The sequence below is a fragment of the Pteropus medius genome, unplaced genomic scaffold, assembly GCF_902729225.1.
Source record: "Pteropus medius unplaced genomic scaffold, Ma_sr-lr_union100, whole genome shotgun sequence".
NCBI classification, from domain to species: domain Eukaryota; kingdom Metazoa; phylum Chordata; class Mammalia; order Chiroptera; family Pteropodidae; genus Pteropus; species Pteropus medius.
Window position 1 is genome coordinate 1,862,796 of NW_024340699.1, and position 27,040 is coordinate 1,889,835.

Genomic DNA, 27,040 nt, shown 5'->3' on the forward strand with positions numbered 1-27,040 from the left:
AAAAACATCTTTTTAGCAAGAGGTTGAAAGGCATGAAAATGTTAGGGCCTGGGCTTCCATCAAGAGAGTGCGAGTGGGGCCTACCTTGCACTTTGCTGTCAGGTAGGAAGAAACTGAATAAACAAACACATGTCTTTCCTCCTTGCCATGGGGCTCAGAGGCCTCTCTGAGGCTAGCAAGACCTGAACAAAATCAGGCATATGGCAAACTAAATCCTTCCAAAGAAAGCCATTTTTCCCTCCCATAATTTGATTCTAATGTTATGTCCCTATCAAGTTCTGTCCTACTCTTAGACATTTATGCAATGGGTTATAACTATATTATTTTATTCTTAGTCATTAACCATGGGTGAGTCACCTTTTAAAATTGATTCGCTTGACTTCTGTGGCTTATTGGGTATTCCGGTTATAAGGACTAGAGATAAGTCCTGATTTTGGATCACTAGCATGAACAACTACTGCTGGGTGTCAGTGCTTGGCAGGTGGCCGGGTTGATGCCAGGATCTGATTGATTGGATGCTCTCATGGCCATGAGGCCTCAGATCCAAGGCATTGGTGCACATTCATGAGATGGCAGGCAACAGTGAGCTCTCTGGTTGTGAAGAAATGTCGAGCTCATTGAAAAGTTTATATAGCACAGAATCATTTTCAGTTCTCTCTAAGTAAATATCTTACAAGGCCCAGAATAGATAAAATGTCCCCAAACACATTTCCCCCAGAGAAAGACCGAAAATATATGCACATTTATATTTGACTAATTTAAGCAAATCTCATTAATGTGAATGATGCAGAAAAATACACAGTAATAGAATGGTTCATATTCTCACGCTAGTCTGGAAGGAAATTTATTTTGGTCCAGCAGGAGGTTAGCATTTACCGAGACTCTTTCTGTATGAGTCTATTGGACCCTAGACCAAAGATAGCAAATGCATGACACTTGTGCCTCATCTCTCCCTCCCAAACCCAGAGCAGATATCACTAATGGAAGATAGCATTCTTTCCTGCTGAGAAGGCCAGTCAGACATCCAAGGAAGGACCCAATCATTCTTCTTGCCCACAGGTGTCAACCAGCTTGTCTTTATGGGAAGTCAACTCTCCTGGCGAAGAAAGGAGATTCTGTTACTTCTTGGATAGGATTGATGAAATAAAGTTGAGTGTTTTTAAGCTCATGGACTAATGTACCAGTGATGTTAAATTGACTTTTATTGTATTCCCAGAGGCTTAACTAAGACCCTAGAGTTGAGGATGCTGAGTGATCAGTACCCATGCTTCTGGAAAAAAGGGTGATAGATACTAAACACATCCATGGAGAGTTACTGAGAGTCAGTAAAAGTGGTCCTTCCTGTCTATCACTTACTTTCAGCCTATATGAGAGGAAGACCAAAAATTCAAGAAAGATGGGATTAAATGAAAAGATGTTTTAGGAACAGAGAGCACTTTGAATTCCTCTGACCACCACTACCACTTCCAGACAAATAAGAGAGTTCCAGAAATGAATATCTGGAAATGTTAGGGGTGCATCTTCTTGCCTAGAAGACTCACAAGGTTGGAGGCTGTCCAGAACTGCCTGTGATAGTAGGGCCAGGATGGAGGGTAGCTGTGGGAGCAATGACCCTTGTATCATTTGTAGGGCAGTATGTTTTCCCATGGGCCAACTAGGCACAGTGGAGGGTAGCCAGGCTTCAGCCACTCTGAAAAGGCCCGACTCCCAGGCTGCCTGGCTGCTCCTTTTATCCAAGTGTCGGTTCAAATGTTACACCCTCAGAGATGCCTTCTCTGAGCACCCAGGCTAATACGATGCCCGCTCTAGTCAGACCTTATTATACCACCTGCTTTATTTCCTCAGTAGCACTTGAAATGTGAACTTTATTTTGTTTTTTATCTTCAGTTTATTTATTGTCTGACACCTGTTCAAATTTTGGGGTTAGAGGGAGTTAGTTAGGAGCGGAGTGGTAAAGGTTTGGGAAAGGCATTTCAAAGACACCCCTCTTTAAAGAGTAAAAAACTTATTAAATATTAAGTTCCATGTGAGCAGGGACCATATTCATCTATTTTATCACTATTCCCAGTGCTCAGAACAGAACCTGGCACATAGTAGCTGTTCAACACAAATACATAGAATAAGTAAGTCTCTGCTAACCAAGAGCCCTAAGAGATAAATAGACATCAATTTATTCTGAGAATACCAGTTTTTCAAGTCCATGGCCTACTTTTCAGTGTCTGTGTTAAAAGGGTTTAGAAGGAGAAGAGGGCAGGAACTGGAATAAAACTTGCATCCTCTCTGGATTTCTATTATTCCAGCAGCTTACTGACTGAATAACTGGGAAGCAACTCTTTAGCAAACTTCTTACCTTTCATTCTGGGCTCTCCTAATCCACAAAGCCTGCCCCCCTGGAAACTCACATGGGCTCTCAGGCACTTCTGATTGATTTGCTTGGCAGTGATGAGCTCTCTTCAGCCTTGATATTCCTTCAGGCTTCAGGGGAAGTTGAGCGTCTGCCCAGATGTTTGCAGACAATCTGGAAAGGTGGAAATATGCAGAGGCCATGCTTTTGCTAGTATTTTTCGTGGCTTTTCTACATATCCTCCTGAGGGACATGAAATTAAAATCATTTGCCTGAAGCAAGTATGTGTCTTCAGTGATAGAGACCCTGAATAAACACGTTTATGAAAAGAACATGGGAAAACCAGAGTATTTTAAGTCATTTATTTGCCATGCTTCTGATTAGAATCATAAATGAAATCACTAACAACCTCAGTCATACAGTGATGAAGGAAAATCATAGCCCATCCTTTCTGTAAAATCTTCTTTTTTGAAAAACAAATAAAAATCCCTTATATTTGAATAGCACTTTGCAGTTTACAAAGATTTCTACCTATGTTATGTCATTTGACTGAGAAAAAGATAAACCATCTGGTAAATTTTAAATCCCTCATAAAGCTGAAAAATCTCTGGGTGTTCAGTAAATAAATAAATGCTTGTTTGAGTGCAATGTTGAGACAGAGCCATCATCATATGTTCCCTTTAGAGTTAGGATTATGTATCAGATTGGTCATGAATGACAGATCATATAAAAAAATCAGGTAAGGCTATTTTGAGACTCATAGGTCCTAAAAGCTCCAATCAAGTCCGCATCTAGAATTTGCAGGGCCGAAGGTGAGAGTACTTATGAATGGAGGCACACTTACATATGTATGAATATTTAAATGTATAAACAAAGCCGGGAAATTGTTAAATAAAATATATTTCATCCTCCTACTTTGACAAGTAGACTTCATGATGCTCTGGAAGGCCAGGTTTGAACTGAGAGGTCTTGGGCACCTCAGAATTTCCCAGGAGAACATGGCAGAGTAAAAAGGGTCTGATCTGGGTACCCCTCCTTCTCCTCCATTCTCAGTTCCATCCTGCATCCGCCCTTGAGTGCAGGTGTGTGCACACCCAGCCTTACATCCAAGCTCCATTCATACCCTCTTAAGAGGATGGACTCTGGGGAAGATGTTTGTATGGTCCCAGAAGTGACCTCAGAGCCATTTAAGCAGGAAATTCTAGGGTGCTTTGTATTAGTGTAAGAGATGTGGGTGCAGGCTCTGAATAGACATGTTTCTTGGGCCCCTAGAAGTCCTCACTCCATGGGGAGATGGGTAGTCAGAGGAGAGAGCAGACATGTCTCTCTAAAATACAGGGATCTGGGCAGGGTCCTTCTTGCCGGGTCTAAAGGAGCTACTAAATCCAGAGATAGTTGGAATTAAATGGAGTGTTATTTGCTCCTCAACTTGTGTCTAGTTACTCTTTAAGTAAAATGTTTATAAATGTTATATTACTTCAGTCTGCACTAATCAAGGACCTATTTAAAATAAAGCTCAAGTTAGTTTTAATTTTTTAAGAATTATTTGGGGCCATTAGGGATGGAGCATCTAATAGAACAGATGGGCCTAAATTAGAAATAGAAAGTTGGAAGATAAAGCATGCTGGCTCTAGTCTAGACGGATGAATCAAAAGAGCAATAATCACAATAATGCCTTTAATTGTATAATTCTTTGTTTCCAAATCTCTTTCACTTATATATGTATCACTGAGTTCTCCTAAAAATAAGCATCAATTCTTTGAAGTTCGAAAGATGTATACTCCAGGCAAACAAATGGGTACATTCATAAACCCTGTTATCCTGAGGGAGCAATGTAGAAGGAAGCATCAAAGTGCCAAGCAGACTTCAACTTTGGGCTGACTCTAATCTGTCATAGTGGCTGCCCGAAGTGCTTGATTCAGAATATCTCAGGCCAACCCCAGCCTCAGTGGTTGGTAATGAATTAGCCATGCCTGTCATGGTCAAGGGAGGGGCTGTGATGGCATATGTGCCATGAATGCACTGCTTCTGAGCTTGAAGGATGCATGTGACAGATAGTAAGGGCATGAAGGATACTTGGGGTCATCCTTAATCTTTCGAAGTTGTCAGCAAGAAGGAAAATCAATCCAAAATCTTAACAAGCCTGCTCATATTGAATATTTCTGTCTTCCCTAAGCACAAATGATCCATTTCAGGTTTCTTTGAGAAAGATGCTGCTTTCAGTTCACTTTTCTGGTATGGAAGACGATTGGTCAGACCCCTGCTAAGGTGTTGATTGATGATAACTGGATTAATATGAGACTTAGATTCTCTTCTCACTTCTGTCACTAACTAGCTGTGTGACCTTGAACAGATCCCTTAACCAGTCCAGACATCTATTTTCTTATCTCCAAAATAGGGATACTATCTTGGTGATCTCTCAGAGTTTTGTGAGGCTTAAAGCAAGAACTTGAAATATAAAACATTGTAGAGCTATAAACCATTACGATTCTACTGAAAAACGAGCAAATTAGTCTAGGGTAGCATTTCCAAAAGTGTGTTCCTTGGAACATTAGTTCCATGAGACATCAATAGGTGTTACACTAAAGCCGTCAAATACATAGTAAGTGTTCTTTGGTCAAAGAAGTTTAGAAAACTCTGGGCTGAACAAACTTAAGTAGGCATCTTTACCCTGGAATTGTTAGTCTTTACTTTTTAATGTACATTGAGAAGCATTAAAATTGGGAAAAGTATGCCATGGTTCATATACTTATTTGGACCCACGATTCTTCTTTTCTCAAAATATTACTCCCTCAGAACAGAATCCTTTGGAAATCATTGAACAACCAGCTCTCCAAGTTCCACTGCAACTTGAATGCTCATGATTCGTTCATTTATTTGACGGATGTTTATAGAGTCCCTGTTATGTGCAGGCCCTGTTCTGTATACAAAATACATCAGCATACAAAGCAGGAAGAAAAATCCCTGCTTGCACAGAGCTTACATCTTAGAGGGATTTGATGCCACTCATTCAAAGGATGCTTGCGCTTGGAGAAGAGACTGCTATACCTTAATGCAAAGAAATGAAATGCTAGAGTAGAATTGTTGAAAACAGAGAAAGGATAGTGGGGAAGGATAGTTTGTGAGTAAGTGGGGAGGACTGCTCTTAATTGTGCCTTCTATGACTCAGCCTCTGAGTTAAGGTTAAACAATACACTCTGATCTGAAGAAGTAGATGACTACTACATTCTTGGGTTACAGATCTTATTTATTCATTTAGTTATATACTCACCCATTCAACAAATACTATGGACATGATATATATCGTACACAGAAGTGTGTAAGACCCAATTTGTATCCTCAGAACCGACTTCCAGGTGGGGAGGCAGATTAGGATGTGAGCAATTGCAACTTTGTGTTATGTGTACCATGTGGGGAATACAGGAAGCATGTTAGACTTCAGAGAAGGCATGTCAATGGAAGTGACATTTAAACTGGATTATCCAGAGGTTAATAGTTTGTTTAGCAAACGGGCTTAGCACGGCGAATGGGGCAAATGGTGAATAGGAAGTGCTTTGGTTGTAGAAACAGCATGAACAAAGGCCTAATGGCACTGCCATTGCACTTATACAACCAGAGTGGAATGGGCAGGAAAAGAAATATCTGTATATTAGGATTCTTTGTGATTTTCTTTGAAAAAGAATTCTGTTGCTGAAATAAAACTTGTCTTTGGGGTTTGCAAAAGGAAATTTTTGAGACCTCTGCCATCTTTACAATTTCTAGCTTCTACCTCTTATATCAGTCTCCCTCCCAAAAGTATTTGTATCCTTATGAGGAATTTTGGCAGATTGAGAATTCGCTCAATTCTCAAACCCAAAGGAACACATCGCTACTGGCAAATGTATTCATTAGAACTATTTTAGTGATAAATGACAGAAAACCCAACTGAAGATGACTTTAGCAAAATAGGGAGTTAATTGTCTGACATAATCCAGAGAAAGTTTGACTGAGCCTCCATACCCACTCCTTCTCCCTCTGGCTTTCAGGTAACCATTCTCAGTCTCAGCATAGCGGCAAGATAGCTGCCAGTATCTCCATGTCTACATCATCCATGTCTGAGTCTGGTGGAAAAGAAGGTTGTTTTCCTGAAGCTACCATACAGATCCCTGTATTCACCCTGATTGTACCATCCTATGTCATGTGCTCATGCCTGAACCAATCATTGTGCCCAGGGGCATAACATTACAGTGATTGGACAGGCCTGGACCATATGATCCAATACTGGAGCAGGAAGCAGAGATTCATCAGAACCACATGACCGAGAATGGTTTCAGCGGAAGTAAGCTGGTAGACTATGGTGAAAAATTTGGCCTGAAGCAGAACATCACCCAACACAATGCCTTAAATATAACTGAGTGTTGGTGCTTTGAATGGACAGGCATAGCCCTTTCTCTGCGGTCCCCACAACCCCTGGGAGTGCCATCTGTTTATGCTATCTGCCTGGACTGGGAAGTGATTTGATTTTGCAATTCCTGGTCTAATTCTTTTGTGTGGTAGTCGATCAGGTACTTGAAGGCCATAATGTGACAGAATAAAAAAAAAGTAAAGAGAAAACGAAGAATGAAACTTAAATTTACACAGCCCAGTGAATTCTTCATCACCTTGACGGTGATGCATAATTTCACCAGTGATGCTGCTTTTGGTCAAAAAAAAAAGTTCAAAGTCTTCTTGGAATTGTTTTCAGAGAGTGAAACAAATTCTTTGAATATCTTCACTGGTGGCAAATTCTCATTCTTTGAGAATGATTCTAACTTTTGGAAGTAGCCAAATTCATCGAGAGCCAAGCGTTGATGAACGGGTTAGCTGGCATGGCTGCCTGCCTCATCTTTTTTCTGCATCCAGAGCAAAGTGCAGTGAGTGATGCAGCCATGAGGCTGAGATCTTTGTTGTCTCTCTTAAATTTTTCATTTTATTTATTATTTATTTTTAAATTTCATTAATTTAATAACCAACACATTCGCATGGTTCAAATTTCAAAGGGCACAATAAAATAAATGGTGAAAAGTCTCTTTCCTGTCATTGTCCACCAGCCACCTGGTTTTCCTTCTAGATTTTGTGTGTATCCTTTCAGAGAATCTATTCAAAGCCCTTAAATGTCTCAAAGAAGGCCCCAAAAGGCATACATACATAATTGAAGCATTGCTTGAACAGTGGCCTTTTAAGATCATTTCACTACTTCGTGTGTAAATTCTGACGCATTTATGCTAAACACAGGTCTCATTACAATATAGTTACCAGACCTTAAGGATAAATTGGTAATTTCCAGCCATAGAATTGGGACCCTGAGAAGTCTCTGTAAGGGGAGGTGGTCTCCTGGTCTTGCCACCTGAGCTGTGTGAGAGATCTGATAAATTACTTTTTTTCACTGAGCCTTGGTTTCCTTATCTGTAAAGTGGAAAGAAGATCCCTCATAGACCATAGACCTCATAGTGCACACTAAGTGAAATGATGTAATAAAAAGTTCCAAGAAGGGTGCAATGGTTAATTTTATGTGGTAATGACTAGGCTATGGTGCCCATTTGCTGGTCAAAACCAGTCTTGATGTTTCTGTGAAGGCATTTTGTACGTGTGGTTAACATTTGCAATCAGTTGACTTTAAGTAAAGCAGAATACTCTCCATAAGGTAGGTGAGCCTCATCCAATCAGGTGAAGCCTTAAGAGCTAAAACTAAAATTTTCCAGAGAAGAAAGTTTTCCTTAAAACTAACATTGAAATCCAGCCCGAGTTTCCATCCTGCTGGCCTGCCTTTTGAATTTCTAATTCGAGACTGCAATATCTACTTTTATCTGAATTTCTAGTCTGCTAGCCTGCTCTAAAGATTTTGGACATGTTAGCCCCCACAATCATGTGAACCAATTCTTCAGAACAAATCTCTCTTTCTGTATATCTATCCTATTGCTTCTCCTTTTCTGGAGAACCTTGACTGATGCATAGGGAGAAAACTCTGCATCTTGCATGTTTAAAAAAAAACAAAAAAAAACAGCTTTTAGTCCTAGATCTTCTACTCAGCATCCCTGGGCAAAACTCTTAGTACCACTGCACTTCTAGTTTCCCCACATGCCTAATGCTTCTCAAAGTGTTTGGAGGGGACATATTACAAAAATGATTTGTCAAGTGTCATATACATGGAGGTTACTATTATGTGGATCTACCTTCCTTTAAATGCACACATATCCCTAGGGTCATGCTTTGGTGGCCCCCAGACCTATACATTCTGGAGCTGTCCCTCTTCTGGGCATTGATTCTTGTCGTTAGCTGTAGAGCCCATACCCAGGGAATGAAAGCTAATCCTGCAAGGAATAGTTGTTAGAGGGCTGAAGGGGCCCACCCTAGGCCTCAGTGGGCTCTGTATCCACAGGCATGGGGAAATAGAGACAGAGGGTACGAGAAAGTGGAGGGAGAAACCTGTGGAGGTGGGAGTGGGGAAGCGGGAGGGAACAGGAGAAAGGAAGGGGGCCAGGATGGGTTCCCAAGGGTCCTGGGCTGATTGGCTGAGGTAGTTGGGTCTGCACTGCAGATTGCAGGCTGATTGCTGCAGATTAGCTGGGACCTAAAAGGGGCCTTGTCAGAGCACATGAATACAGCACTGAGTGTTCAATTTCTCTCATCCTGGAGACAGAGCCAATCAAACAGAAGAGGGTCAGAGGGGAAGGACTATGAATAACCTGCCTTCTTTACCATCATCGTGCTTCAAAACACCACTTGGTCCTATTTCGACTGTTGCCTCCTGCTGGTGACTCAAGGGCCAGCACTTGACTGAGATGAAACTTTCTGTAGTGTCTGACTCTCCCATGTTGCTACCCATCCCATCCTCATGTCATTTTTCTCATCACTCAGCCCTTTTCTTTCATACCACTTATTACGAGATGAAATTATTTGATAAATCATTGTTTACAAAAAATTGCTCTCTCTACTACAGTGTGCCATGAGCTCGGGAACCTTATTTAACTTGGTCATTCCTGTAGTCCCAGCTCCTGGCAGAGTAGTACATGGTAATGCTGAAAAAATGTTCATCAAAGAATGAGATGGATACATATCATTTACCGAGGACCCTCTTTGTGTCAGGCAAGGAACCCAAAGTTGTACAAGCATTTCTCATCTTCTCTTCATGATAGCTATGTGAAGGAACTAAGATGACTTTTATTTTAGTGGTAAGAAAACTAAAGCTCAGATTGGCTAAGTAACATGTTCATGGGCAGTCACATAGAGCCGGGATTCTAATCTAGGTGTGAGTAATTCCAAAGTTTATGCTTTTAATCACTATATTAGGAATAAAATATGCTTAATATTCAGTGTCAGCATTAATTGATTGGCAGTTGCTGCCAGGAGCCCTTAGTTAGAAGAATACTGAGGCAATCTCCAGACTGAGAGGAGCGAGTGCTGAGATCCATGAGTAATGTCTGCAAGGGGGGAGGTAGGGTGCCTAGTGATACATGTACCATCTGTTTGCCATTCTTATAATATATTATATTGCCTCCCTAAAGAACTGCAATAGAGAGAAGAGAGAGAGAGAGAGAGAGAGAGAGAGAGAGAGAGAGAGAGAGAGAGAGAGAGAGAGAAAGAGAGAGAGAGAGAGAGAGAGAGAAATAGAAACTAGGAGACAAGTGCTCTGGACCTAGTTTTCACTCCTCGTTGCTGCACTTGTCTTTTCTCTGCAATGGGAACACATCCACCTACAGACTTGTTTGGAGGATACAACGCACTCCGAGGTAGGAACTAACTTTGAAGCGTCCTGCAAGTGAAGGCTGAGGTATTGCTTCTTGAGCTGACTTTATGATGATTGGGGTCTTCAGGTCACCTGATATTTTTGTGGGACTCCAATACTTGTGTGCAAATGTGCTGTTATTATTTTCCAAAAGCCCCTCAGTGAAAGGACAGGGAGTGTGGGGAGGTGACAGTCAGGCTGCTGAGCTAAATTTTAGGGATTGGTGCCTGGTTACAGGTGAGCCTTTGCAACCTATTGACTGTGGGATAACCACCATGTATTTACTCTGCCTGATAGAAACCTGGGAGGTGGTACAGCGTATTAGTTAGGGTTCGCGCTTGTAGAGTTCAGGTCTCAATTTTGCCACTTATTGTGTAATCTTGGATAAGTTATTTAACTTCTTTGAGTCATGGTTGCTTACTTAAAATAGCATCTGTCTTAAGGGCCTATTGTGAGAATTAATTGAAACAATGCACAGAAGGACACAATCTAGCTTTGGAATACAGCAAGCATTCAGGTATTCAGTTACTGTCTGTGAGGAACTTGTTGGCCTTAAACAAAAAGTCAGACAGATATTTCTCCAGCAAAATGGGTTTATTTGGGAACAACGAATCATTGCAATCGGAACATGCAACCATGTGGGCCACCTTCAAGTCCACTAAAATGAAGAAAAAAAAGTCTTTTATGGAGAAGTAGAGGAAGTCAGAGGTCTGCTACCAGAAGTTCCTCCTGTTGTGCTTTGTCATCCATGTCGGACATGAGAGCTCCCCCTTCTGGCCTCCCTACTTCATTTTAGATAAGGTTTCTGTTCATTAATTTTTTTACAAAGCTATATGTACACATGGAAACTGAAAAATCAGGACAATTATCTGTATCTACATTGCCTCAAACCAGATTTTTGGTTGTTTTTCATTTTTGTTTATTTTACCCCCTACTTTGCATCTGGATTTTTTTTGGGGGGTGGAGTGGGGGGAGTATTTTGAATACTCAGCCTCAGTGTTTTCAGAAACAGAGAAGGGCAGGATTGTTCAGAGCCGTTCGTCTCTTAAAAATACAGTCTGCTGTCCTTGCTGCTGCTGTTAGGCCTTTCTGTAACTAACCAAGGGGAAAAATCCGTCCTTCCACTGTGTGCTGAAAACTGTGTTTTGAAAATGAAAAGTCGGGCATTGCTCTATTTGCCCACAATGGAAATCCACTGATCCAGAGCAGCCCCCTACCCCCATCTTCAATAAGAAACAGCTTAGATCATAGTTATCCGTGGCGGCGGCTACCATTTATTGAGTCTGTGTGCTTGGAATTTTATGCTCTCAAAGGCCCTATAAAGTGGCCACTATTCCCATTCTGCTTTTGTAGATAAAGAGATCTTAGCCCAGTATATTTAAGTTGTCCATATCCAGTAAGTGGCAGATCTGGAATTCAAACCCAGGCTAACAAGGACCCCATGCCCACTGCTAAGCCATACTATCTACTGGAAACTCTAGCTTAATTGGGAAGTCCATTTGGCAGAGGAAGTGAAATGCCAGATGCCTAAGTCAGGTGCTGTGAGAGACTGGAGGCCTGAGACCCACGTTCTCACTCCCCATAGTACAACTCAGTCACCTGAGGACTATTCATGAGATGGAGATGCATGGTCCCAGGCATGAACGATTTTGATGCTCTTAATTTTGGATGAAGCTGGAGCTTCCAGGTGATTCTGACAGGCTTCCATGCTTGAGAACCACTGGAGCAAAAGAAGGTCTGGAGGGATTTGGAAAATGCCTTGTGGTCGGGAACTTTTCCAGTGCTCCCTTGGAAGTGGTTGATTCACACTTCAGGTGGTGTACTTTATCTCTGTATCTTCCTTTGCAGTGTGTGGGCAGTGGAGCTTGGCAACATCATAGGGTGTTGGGTGGGTAAACAGCTTGTAAAGTGCCATTTAAGTGGGAAGCATTGGGATGTAGCGTTTCTGGGGCTTTGAAGTGACCCCATTTCAGTTCTATTGCAGGGGTACTCTGGGCCACATCTCTGGCAGTTCCGGATTATCAGTAACCACTGGGCAGCAAGTGGTTAGTGCCATGGGACCAGGGTTTGAGGTGTCTGCTTGCACAGCCTGGGGTAACTGGGGAGCTCTGATTGCCCCACCTTTTGGTTGAGAAACAGTGTGAGCCAATGCATAATTAGAACCATTAACTGGCTCTCAATATGGAAAATGAGATTTGTGACTCCCTCTCACAAAGAAAATATGAAACAGTAAACACACTTCCAGTTATGGATGGAGCTAAACACACCATTAAACTGAATGCTAATGGCTGTCTCCTGCTCCCTTTGAACATTTCACCGTGGCAACCAGCAGGTGCCCTTTTCTTGCTTTCTCTTTCATCTTCCCATAATTCTCTTCTGCCTTGGCTTTTTGGATGATAATGGGCACATGCCTGATATAGTAGTTATAAAGAGAATTAGAATTCTTTTAAAAGGCAAGTTAGGTTTGGGTAGGTTTCCAACTCCTCAGCCTTTTTGCCTGTAGGATCTAGCAATCTCAGACACCGAGAACAGGCCAAGACAGGTGAACGTCTTCAGTGGAGGTGAACATTTTTAATTGATGTATCTTCAATATACTGCAGACTAAAGTCTTTAAGCCTGGCCTGACTTCGGAAGCTCAGTCACTAAAGTGTGGGAGCAGCATAATTTAGAAATTAGGAATAGGAGCCCAGGAGTTTGAAACTCTTGGATATTAATCATTTCTTGTTGCTTAAAAGCTTTGTGACCTTGAGTGAGTAACTTTCTCTCTCTGTGCTTAAGTTTTCTCATCTGTAAATCAATAATAATAACAACTCCTCATCTGTAAATCAATAATAATAATAACTCGTAGGGTTATTGCAGGCAGTGAGGTGAAGCGGAGGTGGAGTAGGGTAAGAGAGGGGCACAAAGCTCTCAGTATACTGCCTGGCACATAGTAGCACTCAATAAACAGTAGTCATTCTGATGATGATGGTGATGACAAACATTTTGCTGGGTGACTTTAGGCCGATAACTTCTCTCAGCTTCAAATCTATCTTCTGTAAAAGATAAGCTAATAACGGTACCTGAGTCATTTGTTTAAAGATTTACGTGTGAATTAAATGATGAAAAGTACTTGGCACAGGGCTTGGCGCTTAATAAAAGTTCAATAATGACTTGCTGAATAAGTGGAAAAAAATAAATGCTATACCAGTAAAGAATCTCAATCATCAGACCCCAAGTATTTAATATTAGACATGGAGGGAGAAAAATACGACTAGCCCTGGACTCTTTGTGAGATGCAATTTTTAGCAGCTGCGGACTTTCCTTCGCTTCCTTTGCTTTTCTCAGCCCTTGTCAAGAGTGTGCGCTGAAGAGAAAACACTATGCTGATGTACAGAAATGAAATCCCAGTATCACAATGGACACTGAGCAAGGCTACAAACAGGAAGGGCCATAAATAACAGAGCTAACTGCACATAGTCACTCAGCCAGTGTAGCTGGCATGAGTCCTTTTGTTCCCCTGACCCAGCTCCTTGTGTCCAGCGTCCTCACCTTGAGCCTTGCACCCTCCTTCCCCACCTAGTGTCCCCTCTCCAGTGCAGTGACTCATTCTCTGAAACCGCTTCTCATCATCTTCCCACTCCAGCTTCCCTCGTTCCCTCTGTGAGCCCTCCCTGGGAGAAAGCAACCTGGTGAACCAGTCACGGGCATCACTGCTAGTCAGCTACTCTCATGGGAGTAATTCAAATGTCTTTTAAGTAACATTTATGGCTTTTAATTTCTAATTATAACAGTGATACATGTTTATTTTAGAAAATTGCAGGAAAAAAACAAATACATAGAAGAAAATAAAAATACTGAGGCCCAAGTGATATCTTAGGCCAATTAAATCAGAATTTCCATGGGTGGGATCTTCTGTCAGCATTGTTTTTTTAAAATTTCCAGAGAAATTAGTGTTATCCCCATCTTAGAGATGAGGAAACTGAGACTTAGGCTAAATCACGTGACCGCTTTGTGGTGGAGCCAATCTGGCTCCAGAGTCTGTGCTCTGGAGTTAAAATTGCTGGATCAAAAAATATGAACATTGCCAAGTGGCCCACCAGAAAGGCTGTATCCATTTATTCTTCACCAGAAGCATATGTGAGACAATGCAGGGCTCTTTGAGTTTGAAAAAAAATTCTATAATCTGATGAGATCCATCAATTTAATAATTCTCCTTATTGCAGGTCTATTTTGTATATAAAGTATCTTTTATAGTAGGATTTTAAAAAAATAATATAGTTGCATAGTGTGGCTTCATAATTTGTAAGTGATGAGCCACGCGTAAGAGCTGGCATTGTTTTTGTGAAGCTTGGAGAGGGTGACTGCCCAGAATTCTTTGCTTTGAGCCGCACTGTGGCCTCCTTAGTGTCCTGGCTCCTAAAGCTGCTCACGAATATTCGTCTCTCTCCAATTCTCTTCTTTTTTACACCCTTCTTGTTTGGGAGCATGTGTTCATAAGACAGAGAGAAAAGAGAGACACTTCCATGTGTGGTAGCTCACGGAAGAGGTGCTATCAGAGGAGAGATGACATTATCAGCTAGAGGAGAATTTGTGAGGCTTCTGATGTTTTGCTGAAGGGTCCAAAGACCCCTCCCTGGAGGAATCTGACCGGTCTCCCTCCAGCTGCTCATGGGAGTGAAAGGAATTGGATTTCTGGAAGCCCTGAAAGGAGAGCAGAGGGGCCCTAAAGGCCAGGGACACGAGGGAGGCCCCGGGAAGAAAAGGAGGTAGGTGTGAGAGAAGCTACTTCTGAGAGCCCACCGAGGGGACTGGACCCTGTGTGCTCATGCGCCTCAATGGGAAAAATACAACGCTCTGTGTAGCCCCAGCCCCCGATTCTGTGTGTATTTGTTAAGCCCAAATAGTTAGCTTGGTTATTATTATTTTCTCCTGGAAGAGGATAGCAACTACCAAACAATTCTGTCATTGTTTTCCTAGCCTAAGGTTTCAACTGGTCAAGTTAGTTTGGATTTTTATTTTTGTTGTTAATGGCATGTTCTTTCCAAAATTTTTCTATCTATAAAAAAGACAAACACTCGTTTTCATTCAAATCTGATTTTTTAACCCTTCCTCTTCAGTCACTCCTTCCCCATCATTTAAAAATACACAGATTCTTTACATTTACTGTTAAATTTCTCGAATGAGAATATTTACCTTTGAAGCCACCATTTCTCAACCAGTTACTTGCTACAAACCTCTTTAAACCTTGGGTCTGGACACACTTTCTGCTGAAGCAGCCTCTTGAAGGCCGCTAATGAGCCCTGTCATGTCTTAGCTGTATTCTCCTGGCTGCCACAACATTCCGTAATGTGCATTCTTACTTTCGAGTGCTGTCTCCATTTTGGGAGCGAAGAATGAAGGACCCAGAGAAACTTTCCCTTCTTGGCACTTCTGCCCTCTGGGCTGTCTGGCTTTGTTCTCTGTCTATAAATAGAGGAGGGACTCACTGTTCACTCCTCCACCTTTCATCTGGGCTATACTTTGCCTTTGGCAAACAGAATAGGCTTGTGGAAAGAGCACACGCTCTGGAATCAGGGAATGTGGGTTCACATCCCAGCTCTGCTCCTTCTTTGCTGTGGGGCCATTGGGGTGAGATGGTTTTTAAGAATGTCTTTGAGCATCAGTTCCCTCTCCTGTAAACAGAGGGAAACAATCGCCCCCGCCTCTAAGGGTGACTCACAGCTTCATGAGTAGCTTGGAGACACAAAGCCCAGCACCGGCATATGTTCAATAGATGCGAATTCCTTGCGTGTCCCTAAAAGATATTTGGTTTGTCTTCTCTCACCTTGGGCCTGAGCTCTGCGCTGACTCACCACATCTATACATCCTTTAAAAGTTGTGCCGACCCATCAAATATTTTAAATATATTTATATTTTCCATATTCGAAAGAAAACTGGTCATCAGAAACAATCATAAAGCTAAGCATGCTTTAATGAAGGCTTTTCCTCCTTTCTTTCCACATCACAATTGCTTTTCCTTTTATTCCTTCTGCTGTAACAGAATTCTCTCTTCTGCTCCCCGCCTCCATCCTGTTCAGCATCCGTTCCATTTTCTTACAGAAAGAGCACACTCCTTTCTTTGGAGGAACTGTTCCTCTTTCAGGACATCTGGTTTGGGAGGTGGGGCAGGTAAGGGGTGTCATGTGACCAAGGCTCCACGATTGTAGTATCTCATGCCCCTTGAGATACTGCAGTGACCGGCTCAGTGGTGGCCACATGACCTGAGTTTGTGTTATTGGCAACTTTACTTTGAATTTTATATGCAAGTTCTGGGAGAAAGAAATCCTTTTATTTCCTTGAATGTTGCTAAGCTAGGTTGATGAAGCCTAAAGCTTCCTATGCCATGTCTTCTGTTGTGGATAAAGCTCTTCCATCTTAAGAAAGAATGAGTCCAACGCATGGAGAGAAGCAGAGAGCTAAGATATGGAGGGGAGAAGCAGGGGGAAGGGGGAGGGAGATGATACCATCATTTGATTTCCTGAGGATAGCTCCAGTCCGGGACTTCTAAGATATGAGCCAGTGAATTCTGATTTTTCCTTAAGCCAGATTGGGTTTAGTTTCTGTTCCTTGAAGACAAGGATCTTAATAAATTCATTGATTTAAAGTAATGCTACCTTATAAAAGAGAGTTGTGTTTATGTCCCAACAAAATCTTGACAGCTGGTCTAAGTTACTAATAAGGAACGGAGTCATATATTGGATTCCTACTAAGGGCAAAAAGATCAGAGGTTATCAAGCTCTTTCTACATTCGTACCACAGAAACCTGGCACATACAAGGTCTCAGTATTTGTTTAGGGACAAAGGAGGGCATGAGAGAGGATGTGATTGGTTCAGTTGGTCAGTCACCATCCAGTCCAGGAGAGTCCCATTGGCTAGGCTGCTGGCTTCCACATGGACCTTGGCCAGCCCACACACAGCCGGCTTTCTGTGGGTCAGGCCAACTGTGGGTAGGGATCCATAATGCAGAAAACAACTTCTTCTGCTTAGTTCTTTAATCTGATTGTGGATATGGCAGGTTTTCTGAGTCTCACCAGAATAGGTGAGACTATAAGAGGACAGAATAGCAGTGGGCACTCAAATTACTTGTCCTGGCCGTTTGAGTCCTCCCGTAGGAGCCCTCAGTGAAGGGTTTGGATTCCTACTGGGGGAGCTCCAGAAAAAGTCAAACTCCTCCTGTCCTGCCGAGGGTCTCCCCTTGAGCTTCTCTTCCAGAGAAGAGTCGCGACCCCGACAGAGGGGGGGATTCTCAGAAGCCATGGGAGCCTGAGCAGCTGCCAGAGAATGCTGACTCCAAAGTGACCCACTGAGGCCTGCTGGTGAGAAACATGCCCCGCACTATCGTGAGGCCACCACGGCCTCTGCTGGGGATGACAGCCTGGGGAAGCAATAATATTCCCAGTGTCAGCCTGGCCTTGTCGCTAGGCCTTGTTCCAACTGTAAGTGGACACTGGCTGGGAGGGGCCCCTCACCTCCTCCTGAAGGGATCAAGAGGGCTCTGGGGCAGCGTCTGTTCTCAGACGTCAAGCAGCAGCCTATGGAGGCTGCGGAGTGTGAGGAAAGCAAAGCGGGCTGGGGGTGCCTGCGAAGGAGGGAGGGGCAGGGCTTGGCTCCTTCGGGGAACTTGGTTTTGGGAGGTAGGCATTTGGAGTTGATTTTAATCTTGGCCCGTTTACACAGCAACAGAGTTGACTGGGATACAGTGAGCTGTATTTAGAGGGGTACCGGATAGAGGCAGAGTGATGAAGAGAAAAATTGGTATTTTTTGTATAAAAATAAGTAGGGAATTTGGGTTGAGGAGATTTGAAGGAAGAGAGAAAAGAGAGGAAGAGAGGACCCAGCAGGAGAAAATGAGAACTTGAAATTTGCATTCGTGGAAATTTTAAGAACAGGAGTATCTAGTTTTTTGATTGCACATTTTTTTTGTGAGTGCTGTAAACCTTGCCCTTTAATAAAGACACGCACAAACACAGACATGTACACCCCTTGTATAAATGGGTCTTGGTGGGGGGAGAAAAGAAAAAAATTGCAGCAAGTTTTCTGAGTTTGTTATTTGCATTTGCACAGTTTGCCCCAAAGAAGCCACCACTCTTTTCTGTGTCTCCTAGATTACACACACACACAATGTACACACATGCACACACACACACATACACACACAATACAATGTACACACACATTCACACACGCACTGTAAGGGCCTGCTCCAGACTGAGCCCTCTGAGGGTAGGGCCTCCATATTTGCCTCTGCGGCACTGGCCACTGGGACAGTGTGACTCTCTTCAGAAGTTCAGCAGCCAACCTCTGAGAGCCATCTTCTTGCAGAAGGGATAAGCCAGAGAGAAGGAGGCTGGATTCTATCTGAGATTACTTAGGGCTGTGCTTTGTGAACTACGAGTTACTTTTAATTTCCTGTGCTCGGCTGCCTGGCAGCCTGATGAAATGAGGCAGATAGCAGCTTGAGATCTGGCCCTGCCCGACCCAGGGCTTGTCTACTCGCTGCAGGGCCGTGATCTCCAGGACTCTGAAGAGAAAAGAACTGAGTGCACCCCTCACCCTTCACTCCCAGTCTCCCGGGTGAGGGGGGTGCAGAGTGAGGCTGCTTGGCACCCATACTGTTTCCAGGGGTCAGTGCAGAATTCACCAGTTGAACTTTGAGGACAGAGATGGTTTGGGTCCTGGCTCTGCTGCCTCTAGACTAGTTGCCTCAGCTCTACGAACCTCAGTTTCTTCAATCATCAATGTAGGAAATTAGTAGAACTGACATCATCAACTTCTTAAGAGGATTCAAAGAATGAATTCAATGTGTGGGGCAAGGTGCCTAGAATCCAGCACATATGGAGTTGGTGGCTGGTATCATCTTTCTCTTTACTTATGGCATAGTCACCGTGATCAGCTCTCAGCAAAATGGTCCAGTTGGAGGCAGCATTAACTCCTCCTACCGCTACTGCTGCTGCTGCCTTTCCCACCACGAACACCACTTCCCACAGATTGAATGTTGACTTTGTGCTAGGCATTGAGCCCTTAATGTGAATGTTCCGTCTGATCTTTAAGACAATTGTTATTCCCACTTCAAGGCTGAGAAAATAGAGTCACGGAGAGTCCAAGTGATTCTCTCAGATTGAGCGAGTAATTAAAACCAGGAGTCTGATGGTCCTTCGTAGTAGGATATAGAGATTTAATAAATTATCTCCATTATTGGGTTTGCATTTTCAAAGTGGTCTTTGAAAAGAGGTCAGAGCTTAGTCCAACGGAATTAATTGATAATGGAAGCAACTCAAGCTTCTTTGCCAGGCTTGGGGAAGAGGGAATTTTGTTGAGGGACAAGGAATGACTTGCTACTACCCTTGAGATAAAACAGAAGCCATCATCTACTTTCTCTGAAATTAAGATCAACCTTGAATGTATTTATGAGAGAACAGTGCAAAATTCCTTGCTGCTTTTGCCAGAATAGGCAACGGGATGGCCACTCCCTGAGAATGCTACTCCCTGATGCACACGACTGTTTAACAAACACAAAACTCTTCCTCAGACTCGAGATCTAAAAAAAGACCAAAGACCTTGCCCTGACTTTGATGAAGTCTCACCACTGGGTGCTCAGCCTTTATTGCAAGTAGCCGCAGGGTTTCCCACTGTCTGCAGGCATTGCTAGTGGCTTTCTTTCCATTTGGTGCTTGGCAGGTGACAGGGTCAGGAGATAGGAAAGAGGAGTCAAGAGAATAGGAGCTGGACACTGGCCCCAACCACAGCACTTTCTCTAGCTCTATGGGCTGTTCAGGGGTAACCAGACTCATTATTTTTACGGAGGGGACACCTGAGAATGGGAAGTGACCAGGCTTAAGTTTCATATCCATAGTCACTGAATGACTTGCCCAGAATTCATTGCACTTGAAGAAGCATCTTTGTTGGGAGTAATGACAGTGCAGGACATGACTGTGAGTCAAGGGCTTTCACCTTCCTCCTTTCTTGTTCCCTGCCTTCTGCCCCCGTTTCCTTCTTGGCTTCACCCTTCATCTCTCTCTCTCTCTCTTCCCTTCCCAATCTTGTGGGTTTCCAATCCTTTAACAATGACTAGAGAAGATATCACATGCCTGAAGTCACACCTAGTGGCAGAAGAGGGACTGAGACTCCAAATGCCACCACCTGCCTTAGCAGTGGGGCAGTCCTGGCTCTGTTACTGATTAGCTATAAGTTCTGGAGCAAGTTTCTTCACCTCTCTAACCCTCTGCTTTCTTATCTGGAAATAGGACAATAATAGCAGCTACCTCACAGGGTGACTGAAGACAACTGAAGTATATAAAGTGCTAATCAGAGTACTTGGTACTTAGCAAGTACTCAATGAATGTCACCTTTATGCTGTACATCCTGACAATCCTAACTGTTGTCATCATGTAGATTGTGCACATACTAACTGATCTTATATGTTAGACTTGAGCTTACATTGTGCTTTACGGTGTAAAAGATTTATTTTGCAAGGCAAATTAAACTGTAATCCATTTAGCACTTTACAAAGATGTTAATACTCGGTGCTAGTGAGCTCATGGTGAAATAGTAGACGGTGCTTGCGTCAGGGCTGCTGCATGCACAGTCCTCCAAGAAGGTGAGCCTGGCTCTCATGCACCAATGATGGGATGGAACTTGGTGTTAACTGTAGGAAGGCCAATTTTGGTGTTGTGCATTAGATGCTCTAGAACGTTCAGCTTGAGGCAAAGTAGGATAAGCAAAGCCCTAACGTCTATAGAGGACAAGAAATGACCTGTAGGGATTTGGACAAAGCAGTAAGCATTCTTCAGGGAGTGGCATTAAAACAAGGGAAAGAAACTGAAGACTCATCCTTGTGTGGTCAAGTGAAGGAGAAAAGATTTAGATTGTTGTTCACTGAAATGGAATAGCGACCCCTGAAAACTGGAGACCTTACAAAACCACTCGTAACCCCACTTAAATGACTCGCAGACCTCTCGAGCTCACCTGCTCATACCTGCACGCCTGATCTCATTCCGTCCAGTCCATCCATTGACGTTGGCTCCGCATGTGCTCAGTGCAAACACCCAGGAGGCATTTCTGAATTCTTCCTTTTCCTTACCCCCATCAAAACCATCGGAAAGTCCCATGTTTTCTGCCTGTACCATGCATCCCTCATCAGTACCCTTGTCGTCTTCCTGTTACTCTCCTCACCACCTGGACCAGTTACACCCTGGAACTGCTCTTCTTGTTTCTACTCTCACCCCTGTGGTGTCATTCTCCACACAGCAGGGCGTGACTTTAGCCGTCTGGGCAGAGACCTGGAGGGGGTCTTTAAAAATAGAAGTCAGGTTGCATCACTTCCTTTTTTAAAATCCTCATCAGTAAGATGAGGATGATGAGCACATTTTCCCCTTAGGGTTGATGTGAGCAGTTAAAGAGAGACCTCGCCTTAAAGGGCCAGCACGCAGGGAGGGCTCAGGAACACGAGCACTTCTCCTGGGGAACACCATGGCCCCCGCCCTCTTGGACCAGATTCCTGTGATAGTCCTTCGATGCTGACTAGGAGACAGGAGATCTTTCCTCATTTGCTCTGTCTCGGACAACTCATTTGAGCCTCAGTTTTGTCATCTGTGGAATGGGAGTAATAATAGTATCTGCCTCATAAGGTTTTCTAAGTATTAATTGAGATAGTGCACGAAGCACTTGGCGTGATGCCTGTCACACGGTAGGTGCTGGACAAATGGCAGTTATGAGCGCCTGTTGTAATTGTTATATCTCGGTGCCTTTCTAGGAGGTGTCTGCCTTTCACTAACCACCATCTATGGTGCCCCCCACTGGCATGACTCTTATAGTTTGCTCACCTTTGAGGTAAGGACTAGACCCCAGTATCCTCATTCTGGCAAATAAAATGGAGATGGACATACTGGGAGCATTTCCTCTTGCATCTGCCTTGGCTCCTCGTTATTTTGGGGCTATGTGCCTTTTGAAGATGCAGCCATGGCCACAGCAGGACTGGGACACCATAGGGGTGACTGGTCCTATGTTATCCTCCCCATTGTTGACTTTGGCATTTGGGACTTTGGAGCAGGGCTGCCATGGTTTCATTCTTCAGAGCAGTAAAGAGAAAACAGTGCAGCTCTTGCCAATTTCCTTGAGCTTTAAGGAGAAGAAACAGAAACAAGTAACAGGAATAACAACAGAGAAATTAGATTGGAGGCGTGTTGGAATGAGCTGAAGGCCGTAGGGGCATGCTTCGGGGACAATCGGCTGTTACTCTTTGGGTGCCCTGTTTTGTTTTGTTTTTTTTTTTTAATCATTCTGGGTGTAGTATGCTAACTGACAGGACACAGAATTTCACTTTGGAGGGCTAGAGACAAGAGCCCTGGTGACAGAGCACCTGGGGAGAGGGCATAGATTGTGGGGAAGACTAGAAAGAGAAGTAGTGATCAGACTGACAGTTTTCCTCCATGGTGTGTAGTTTAACCCTCTTCCCACCCCCCAATTCAACTTACAATGATACCTGCATTCTTCCTCAATGTGTGCGGAACTGGGCTTGCTTTGGAGGGGGATGTGGCAGGGTGCTAAATGGGACTCAAGGTTGGCACTGAGCAAGAGCAGAGGCGGTCAAAGGGAACCCTGCGTATATTGATCATCATTGTATAAACAGGGTCCTTATATAGATCTCATGCTCCACCTGAAATAAAAACATGTTATACAGATAGCACTCAGGTTACTATCATCAGTGCGAATTAATAAGAAAAAGTTGTCGACATAAACCTCTGCTTCTTCCACCCTCAACCACTGTAAAGAGACACCAACACTGTATAACTAAAGGAAAGTTGAGGGAGAATATATGAGATCTTTCAAAATGAGGAGGAGGAGAAAGGAGGTAAGTATTCCTTAAGACTACAGAGAAGCAGTCTATGGCCATGCCACCCTGAACGTGCCCAATCTCATCTGATCTCAGAAGCTAAGCAGAGTTGGGCCTGGTTAGTACTTGGGTGGGAGACCACCTAGGAATACCAGGTGCTGTGTTAAAAAAAAAAAAAAAGACTAGAGAGAAGCAGAACAAGCTGTTGATATCTCAAGTTTGATGCTCTTTTTATCTGCCGCTTAAAGAAATGTCCCCAAACTTGGTGTCTTAGAACAACAACAACATTTATTTTGCTCACGAATTGGCAGTTTGGCCAGGATTCTGCAGGAACAGCACATCTCTCTCTCCACTCAGCTGGGGCAGCTGGAAGGTTTGGACTAGAATCCTTTTGCTGTTTGTTCAACTCCCATGCTTGGAAATTAATGCTGGCTGACAGCTGGGGCCTTAAATGCGGCTGCCAGTAAGAACACCTACACCTTTCCACATGGCCTGGGCTTCCTCCTCACCACGTGTGGCTAGGTTCCTAGGGTGAGCATCTTGGGAGAGAGAGTCAGGCAGAAGCTGTGTCACCTTTTCTAATCCAGCCTGGGCAGTCTTGTAGCTTCACTTGACTGCATCCTATGCATTAGAAGTGAGTCCTAGATGTATTAACTGGCTAGGGCTGCCATAGCAAAGTACCACATACTGGGCGGCTTAAACAATAGAAATTTATTTCTCACAATTGTGGAGCTCGAAAGCACAAGATGAAGGTGTCAGCAGGGTTGGTGTCTTATGAGACCTCTCTCCTTGGCTTGTAGGTGGATGTCTTTTCTCTGTGTCTTCACATGGGCTTCTCTCTGTGTGTGTGTCTGTGTCCTAATCTCTTCTCATAAGAACACCAGTCAGATTGGATGAGAACTCACCCAATCACTTCATTTTAATGTGTCTACCTCTTTAAGGCACTATCTTCAAATACAGTCACATTCTGAGGTACTGAGGGATTAAGGCTTTGACATACAAATTTGTGGGGTGGGGGTCGGGGAAGACACGATCCAGCCCCTAATACCAAGGCTCGCCTATATGCAGAGGCGAATTAGACTTCGCCTTTGATGGAAGGACTATTAAAGAATTTACAGATGTGTTTAAAACCACAACCGGGTAAGCGTCAGGAGTTTTGGCAAGTCGTACAGTTGGCAGGGCCCTGTGCTCCACCTCCGCTCAGCAACTTCAAAAGTTTGCAGAATCTAGGAGAACAGCTGGATTGTGGTTTTCAGAAAAGACCCAGTGCCCAGAGATGTGAGCAGCATGTTAGTAGCACTGCTCATCCTCAAAAGGGCCATGGGTTTCAAAAATCCGCATTTTGTCATTGAGGCGACTCAAGACTCTTCTGTTACCCAACCTCCAAATAAGATCCTGGATTCACGTATGAAATTAGGGAGTGGAAGGGCTCTCAAAATCACGACTCCTACTGAATTTCCCATCAACCTAGTGAGTGAGGGCTTAAGAATTAAATTTAATTTGACTTGAAGTAATGTGATGCTCCTGCGAACTGAGCTATGAAGCAAAATTCGTACCCCTTCCTTGGGGTCAGGCATGTATGGGTTCCAGTGAGGTATGAGTTACATCAGCCTCTCACGTTAGGTAACTCTGCGTTGCTCCCCATCTGTTCACCCAAAGCAATATAGTGGAGAGTTCCCCACTCACCATCTCCATTCTGACACGTGATTCCCAACAGCTGCAGTGACACCTGGTGCAAGTCCCCTAACAGCTACCACTATGGATGTGGTTAAAAAATAAATTAAAATGGCATTTTTTAGAGTAGGGATGGGTTAGGGAGCAGAGGATGCTTAAAGGGAGCTGACTCTGGAGCACACCCCTGGACAGAGTTGGGGGTGCCCTTGCACCACCCATTTCTCATCTACCTTGCCCAGAAGCATTCTTTCCCACACAACGTGAATATTTTCCACCTCTATTGTTATGTTTCTTGAAATGCCACCAATAAGAGATTCAATTAAGTTGACATATGCCTATGGAAGGCTTAAGAAGTTATCAGTTGGTTCGTTAATTTTGTAACAGGACATTTCGTTGAATTGGGAAATCATTACTTACTCCTCCATTAGCATGAAGGGGCCTGGGTTTTTCCTGGTGTGGGTTGGCTGACCTGTCTGCACCTATATAGTCAGGAGCACAGTGGCTCCCTAGGAGAAAATAGTAACAGCAACAACAACAACAACTCCAGCTTAATCTCTTGGAATCTCAGAGTTATAAAATTTGCCTGATGGTCTACGGTGACCTCACCATGGTCAGATTATAGAAAGGGTAATGAGGCCTCAGAAAGAGAATTCTCTGTGAGGGCAAAGGAGACCAAACTGATGGACCGTCTCTTGCACTAAAGGTGAGATGTGAATGGGGTGTCATTTCAGGACCGTGGGAGTGGCTGACCAGCACTGTTCCCAGCACTTACAGCAGGTGGACACGCATCTCAACTTCCGAACACCCTCGTTTTAGCCTGTCATCTCCAAGTCTCTGGCTTCAGAAAGGACACACTAGGCAAGCAAGTGCCGTCTGAAGTGGCTAGCTCATGCCTGTTCTCCTCCAGCCTCCACAAAGCAAAATATTAACAAGCATTTCAATTGCATACAAATTTAAATGTCTTTATAGAAGCAAATTCTCTAAAGACAAGAAACAAATGATAACATGGCGCATAATACTTGCAACACATACAATCGACAGAAAGATAATTTCCTTGTTTTGTAGAGAACTCATACAAATCAATAAGAATAAATATGAACAAATCAACTGCAAAATGGCAAAGGATATGAAAAGCAGTTCATAGAAAAACAAGCGCAAATAGCCAATAATGTGTGAAAAGATGTTCAGCTTTTTTCTAATTAAAGACATGTAAATCTAAACCACAACAAGATGCCGTTTTCACCTATCAGACTGGCAAAAATCTAAAAACGTTTGCTAATACTCAGTACTGTTGAATGAATAAGGAAACAGAGACTCTCATTCAGTCAGTGAGCATATTAGTAAATGTAATATTTTGGTTGGGCATTTTGATAATACCGATTATAATTGTAAATACGTATACCCCTTGAGCCATGGTTAAGAGTTTAATCCACTTATACATTTACAGAAGTACACCAGATTATAGACACAAAAATGTTCATTGTAATATTGTTTGTAAAAGGGAAAAATAAATAGGGTTCATTATGGCACATTTCTGTGATCGAATAGTATGCAGCCATTAAGAAGAATGTGCTAGGCTATTTCTAAGCTATAAGAGATGAAATGTAAAGTGCAGAACAGTGTGCAAAAAATGGTCCAATTTGTGTGAATAAAAAAGAAAATATATGCTAGTGTATGCGTCAAACATTTCTGCAAAGATTCACACAAAAAATTGGGGAATGGACTAGTCAAGAGTGAGAGAAAGGAATTTTACTTTTCATTTTATATACTTCCAATATATTCATGTTTTTAAAAACCATTTGGATGTCTTGCTTTTATTTTTTGTTAAAGATTTACAGAAATCCTCTGTAGTATGATAGCCTATTTACATGTCTGTGTTCCATATGAGCCTGAACTTATGGGTTGGGGTGGTGACCAGCAGAAGATATCCTGTGTGAGACAGGTGACATGTGGTAATGCCAGCCCGATTTGCAACATCACATGAGATACTAATGACAGGCTTACGAAGCTGAGGTCCCCCATGAACAAAGTAGAACCAAGACAGTGAATTATCTGAGTTAGTGTTGAAACTCCTCTGTACTTATAGATTTGTGAGATCTAGGATATCCAGGATCATAAGAATGTATGCTTTTTCTCCAGTCCCTTAGCTTCTGACCAGCTCTGGTTAAAGCTTTAGGTAGCATTGCAGCCTGGGGCAGATGATAAATATGTCATTCATTATTGAATGAAAACAGGGTTTTGCAGATGTCAGTTCTTGAGCAGAAAACCCTAAGGATAGAAGAGCAGTCCTTCGACTATATGCATCTGATACGTCCTGTGACTTGTTTTCCAAATAACAGTGCTGGCCCATGCAGAGACAAGATGGAAGTCTTGTAGGGTGACTTCGCATATGAGCAGATTAAGGTGCTTGGCGTCAGACCACTTT

The 27,040-nt window shown here is 43.1% G+C and overlaps 1 pseudogene; it reads left to right on the forward strand.

Annotated features, from left to right (window-relative positions):
* The first annotated feature begins 22,989 nt into the window (after positions 1–22,989).
* LOC120616809 (uncharacterized) lies at positions 22,990–23,108 on the forward strand (annotated as a pseudogene).
* Positions 23,109–27,040: the final 3,932 nt, after the last annotated feature.